Source organism: Neophocaena asiaeorientalis, unplaced genomic scaffold (assembly GCF_003031525.2).
Source record: "Neophocaena asiaeorientalis asiaeorientalis breed wild unplaced genomic scaffold, Neophocaena_asiaeorientalis_V1.1 scaffold124, whole genome shotgun sequence".
In the NCBI taxonomy this organism is placed as follows: Eukaryota; Metazoa; Chordata; class Mammalia; order Artiodactyla; family Phocoenidae; genus Neophocaena; species Neophocaena asiaeorientalis.
This window is the reverse complement of record NW_020174135.1, coordinates 16,521,554-16,527,638: the sequence shown is the minus strand read 5'-3', so window position 1 is coordinate 16,527,638 and position 6,085 is coordinate 16,521,554.

The window sequence follows — 6,085 nt, the reverse complement described above, 5'->3', positions numbered from 1 at the left end:
CCATATTTCTAGTAGTTTAGCCTAAAATTACATTAGCTTTTTATGCAACATAATACTTTTGTATCATTTTGCATTTAGGGTACACTAATACCTCCATTTTTGCACATGCATTGTTGTGACAATCCAGGAACCTCCTTTGATTTATATTTTCAGCCTCAATAAAGGGCTTTCATACTGGTCTTTGTTCCATTAAATCATGTTGGTTTTCTTTCCAACATTCATGTTTTATTTTGAATCTTGATTTTCTCTTTCAATATATTGGCTATGACTGCTAGCTTTGTGTCACCTAAAAATTTGATGAGTAGACCTTCTAACCTTCAGTAAAGACTTCAAAAAAAATATTGAACAAGATAGGGTCAAGGGCCCTGTAGCATACCACTAGAGACTTACCTCCAGGAAGGCATCCTCAAGTGCTCACTATCTAAAACAGCCAATGAACTTCATACACAAGTAACAATACCAAGCTTTAGATGATATGTACTGAATGAGCAGCAAGAAAAACACATGGTATACAGAGAAGAAAATGACACCTCTCAGAACAATCAGACAAGGTTCTAAGATTTAGTAATTAATTTCAAATACAAGTTTGGCTACAAAAGGGCACTTTAAAAGATGTCTCTGCTTCCTGAAATGTGCATATATATGTGCTAGGGTTGCAATGTAAAATCCATTTCCTACTGTGGATATCACCCAGAAAGTTTACAAACACAGTATTAAAGGTTGGTAGGATTTGAAGTGTCATAAAGGGGAGAATAAACCACGGGGATAAATTTTACCCCGTTATGGATAAACTCCTATAGTATATATAATTATAAATAATTGGTTTCCAAGGGATTATTCACTTTTAAAATGGGTACATCCAGAAGGTTCATTTACAAGGTAAGTGACCCTGGTTTAATATATGTTCATTTGATTGATACCCAATTTTTTTTCAGAATATCAAGAATACAAAATATCCAGGGTTGCTACTGTTTGCTTATATTGTGTAACAAACCTGATGTTAAACATGACCCTTGAAACTTCCCACATCTCTCCAGCCAGGACACTTTGATGATATAGTAAATATTGCTATGGTTCCCCTTTGAAAAAACAGGACTTAAACAAGCAATTTTTCCACATAAAACTTAAAATTCCCTTCAGAAGAAATCCCTTAATCAAAAATTTGTAACACTTTCCAAAAAATGACATAACTCTGAAGCAATTCTGGTCTCATGAATCACTTTAAATCATGACAGTTTCTGTTCTCTCATTCTGTTTTCTGTTCCTTCTGTCTTTCTTGGTCTGTAAATTAGTTACAGATAGGAACCAAAAAACCCAGAACCCACGCACTGAATTACGTCACTTGGAATTAGAACTAAAAGAAAATTCATTTCTGAAAAGGAGAAGCCTTAAAGCTTTTGGAATATGAAGCTAATCATTACAAAGTTATCCCCATTTATGTCCCAATATCTAAATTACAATATTTAACAAAGGCAAGTTCTTCTTGATGAAAGAGTCAAGTAAAAAAAAAAAATTTAACTAAACTAGGGTTAGTCATCATTTCCCCAAGAATGCCACGATATCTCATAGCATTAGTTACCACTATGAGTGGTATCACTTAAGTAATGAGTAATTTAATTAAGTAATAACTCTAAAAAGAGAAGTTTAGAATAACAGGGAGAAAAACTAAAGTATGAGAAAAAAAGAAAGTAAAAAAATTCCAAAGTAAATCAGATATGCAAATAGCTTCAAAAATGAAGTATAAAAATGGCAACTGAAGCTTCAGATATGAGCTGATATTAGCCAAGTTCACTGGGGATGAACATAGTTCGTCACTGGGAACAGCAAAAACTGCAGAGGCAAAAGGCAAAAACTCTGTCCTCCCAAAACACAAAATCCTTGCCTTAATCATATGAATCTAGGTAACCTTAGTTGGTTTGTGAATTCCTAAAAACATTTCCACTCACCCCACCTCTATTTTACTGGAGGTTGAAATTCACCCTAATTCACTCCCTCCCGGACAAAGTCTCCTACTTAAAAAAAAAAAAAAAAGTGGGAAGGGAGAGACCTATTAAAAACTGCAACCAGATCAAACATCATAGTTTTGTAGCAGATATATATAGACTATTATTGAAAGGATTTCCAGAACTTTCACCAAGCCCAGGATCAACTTAATGGAAAATTTTAAGGATTTTCCACATTTAAAATTACAAAGCATGTTTGAAACATGGTGTTTCAAAACATGATATTTCAAAATTATCCCAGAAAATTCCATTATCTTGTCACCGATTTATATCGGTAAGGTAAAGAATTTGACAAATGCACTGAATTTGGTTGATGTGAAAACAATGCCCACAAACCAGGTTTCCCCAGTCTGATAGTTGGAAAACCATTACAAAATCCATTAAACCATCTCAGTAAGCAAGAGAGGAAAGGCCATTTTGTGTTCAGTGACCTATACTCAGCCCATGGATTATGAAGCAGGCAATGCAGTGAGAGGGCCCTTTTTGACTCTATATTTGATCTCCAGGGAGCCAGTGCTCAACTCTTTCCAGGAGAAAGTCTGAAGCACACATTCCTCCAACAAAGGAAGACAGTAAAATACTTAAGGGCCGTTTTAGAAGGAAATAGAAAAGTGAGACATCGGGAATGAGGAGCTTTACACCTGTAATACTTTTGCTCTACATAGCCTACATATTTCTTGTATAATTTGATTCTTATAAAATGTCGTATAAGAAAATTTCAAATTGTAATGGAAAACTACATGGTTTTAAGACGCCCAACGAAGCGGACATAAAATGTATACGTCAAAGGACTACTCTCTGGCTGCCAGTGCTTTTCTGATAATAGATACAAGGGCGAGGCGGGGAGAGGGGGTGATTCTCATACGCTATGTATATACACCAAATCTTTCTACCTTTTTGAGTCAGTTAGAACCAGAACGGCTTCTTTAGCATGTATTCTCCACACAGTTGTGTCAACTCCTGGTTCTGAGGACACATAGACACTCCTCCTCAGGACACACATCTCTCACTCAGTTTGGTACAAAGGAGAGGGAAATGGCATCCACTGCCTGCCCTCGGGGTGCCGCCGCCTCGAGCCCGCCTGGACTTGTTGCTCTGGCGGCGGCGGCGCGAAGTCTCCACTATCCGCCGAACGTGGCCCGCCCTGCCCACGAGGAGGGCGGCCTCTGCGGGGAGCCGGTGTTCCGGGGCATCCTGGAGCCGGGCGGCGGCGGCTGCCGCACGAGGCCCCCCAGCTGGGCGTGCGGGGACCGGAAGCGCCGCCGGTGCGCCCTTCCGCCTGCAGGACGCGGGGCCGGCCCGGGAGCCGCGCCGAGCCTGAGACCCGCGCCGAGCCTGAGGCGCCCGCCGCCCCCAAGGCCGTCCCCCGCGAGCCCTGAGGGAGCGTCCCTCCCCTGGTCCTGCCCTTTGTCTTCAGTTCTCCTCCGCAGGAGGCCAGCGCAGGCCTGAGGGGGGTAGACCAGGCCTGTCGGCCCCGCGCACACACAGGCTGGCCCCGGCTGTCTTCGCGCGAGGAGAGGAGCCTGAGGCTTGGAGGCCCTACGAAGCCGCGTGCTCGGCTGGGGGCCGGGGGGGCCCGGCGAGGACCCCGGTCGAGGGCACCCGAGGGCCGGAGCCGACTCCCCGCCCTCCGTCTGCGCCCCGCGGCCTCCCCACCCCCTACTCGTTCCGGGAATCAATAGTGGCCGCTGATTTTTCACAATTGCAGCTAATTCATCAGTGAATAATTAAATCAGAAGTAGCCAGGCCGGCCTGAGCAGGGCCGGGTTTGGCGTCGGAGACTAGGGGTCTCCCCTTCTGGATCTCGTCAAATTGGGGGTCCAGTTGGGATTAGAAGGGCGGTCGGGGGCAGGCCTCGCCACGTGCCACTGCTGGGAGAACAGCCCGAGCCGGGGCGCCATTCAGGCTGGGCAAGGGAAGCAGGAGCTCAGGTGTAGGAAACAATGCGGGAGGGGGGAGCAGCCTGAGGAAAAAAGGAGGATGAGGAGGGACGAGCGGCTCCCAGGCCCGCAGTTTCCCCTCCATGTGGGTGCTTATTGCTAGATCCCCCCCACCTCTCAGGGACCTCGCGTGGCGCTGAGGTTTCAGTTAAGTACGGACGCTCTCCTCTCCCCGACTTCGCGAAGGGAGAAGAAATCCACCCTCGGGAGGCGATCTGCCTTTGAGAAAGACGAAGAGAAGTAGAGAGAAGCGCCTAGAAACGGCATTGATTTAGACATCAATCCTGGCCGGCTCCCTCCGCCTCCTGAGACGCCGGGCCGCGCAGCCCCTCCCGGAGAAGCGGCTCGGTGCGGGCCCCGGGGCCTCCGAGCTCCGCGGGGCCGGGAGGGCAGGACCCAGGCAGCTGGAGGGCACGGTGCGACAGGGGAGCCGCTCGCAGCCTCCCGCGCCCGCGGCCTCGACGCCGGTCTCCGCGCCGAGCCGGCCGGTCGGCGCAAACACCGCTTCCTCGAGGCCAACAGGTCTCTCCGGAGTCAGGAGCGCCGCGGGCATCGCTCTCCCAACCCCGGCGGCAGGACGCCCTCGGAGCCCGGCATCTTTAGAAGCAGCCAAACCACCTGTGCCCGGCCAGGCCCGGCGCGGCGCTGGATGAAGTGGCCTGCGGGGACCGTGGCCCGCTCCTCGAACGACCACGGCCGCCCCTGAACGCTACGGTTGGCCAGAGTTGCTTTTTCTTTACACATTTGGAAACGAAACAATTCAGAATTTCTCAAAAGTGGCATCGAAGCGATTTTCCAAAGACTAAATGCTCCTAAAATAATACGAGTGTGTTTTCTGTTATACTTTTGATTGTATCACCTTGAAAAATCACCTCGGACTCCTTGGTTATTTAATATCCTTGGAAGCTGATATCCCAGGAATCTAAAATATATATATATCATGCGATTTTTTTACAAAAAGAAATGGTCTGATTCGCATAAATATTTTATACCCCTGGGTTGGGTTTTAGTTTTCCAACAGAAATATTTCTTTGAAATCGGAAATAATATTTTTCAAGTTTAAAATCTGATCAACTCTTTTTTTTAATACTCTACTTTAAAGAAAAAAATCAACTGTAGCTAGACGATTGAAATTATACGAAAAAAATTTAAACCCCCCATTTTCATAGAGAGGGGAAGTGCTAGGTATCTGTGTTAATGTCTAAACAATATTGAATCCTCAATCAAAAATTGTTATGTCCAGAGCAAATAAATGATCGTTTTAAGAAGGTAATAAATAAAAGCGACGCCCGTGCTTAGTGTCTCAGAGCAACTTGAAAACCGCTCCACTTTCAGAGAGTTAAATTCGTCCTTTTTAAAATCAACTGCAACTTTTGCCTTCCTTTGAAAGGACAACAAAAAGATTTCACGCACAAGTTGACCTGAACAAAAGGACCTCAAGCCAGTTATTCTTTTGTGGGGTGACAACTGGAGGAGAGGAAAACTTTAAGTATACTTGGATGGTACTTTTGGAAACCCACTGTAAAAAGAAAATGCGACCGCAGCTCCACACGGTTTAAAACCAAGACTTCGGGGCTGTGGTGGGAGAGAAATCATGGGACAGGAACTGAAGGCCTGTGAGGAGAAAATTCGTCGTGGTTTTCAGATTAACAAGTTGCTTTCTTAAAGCTCAACGTTCTTTCAGGGGGGAAAAAAAGCCTACGTAGTTGTGAGAGTCAGGCTTCCGGCTCCCCGTGCCCACCCTCCTCCCACTAAATAAATAAATAAATCAGCCTTCTGATCTTCGCAGCTTTGAATCCTCAAATTCCCCTTCACTTTTTAAATTTCCTCCAAGAGTCAAATTATTTCTCCCACCAGCTTCCCGAGTGGTAGCAGCCTCTAAAACAGAACCGGAAGGGGGGCCCCCAGAGGAGAGTCTGTCGTGAGCACCGAATTCGAAGGAAGTCCCCTGGCAGGGACTGCAGTCCCGCCACCCAGCCCTGGCGACAGTCATCTCGGGTCCAGATCAGAGGCCCGGGCACACACCCCGGGCAAACTCCTCCCGAGAGGGGGCCGGGGAACCCGGAGAGGTCAGGGAGGAAGGAGGACAGAAACGTGTGTGTGTGTGTGTGTGTGTGTGTGTGTGTGTGTGTGTGTGTGTGT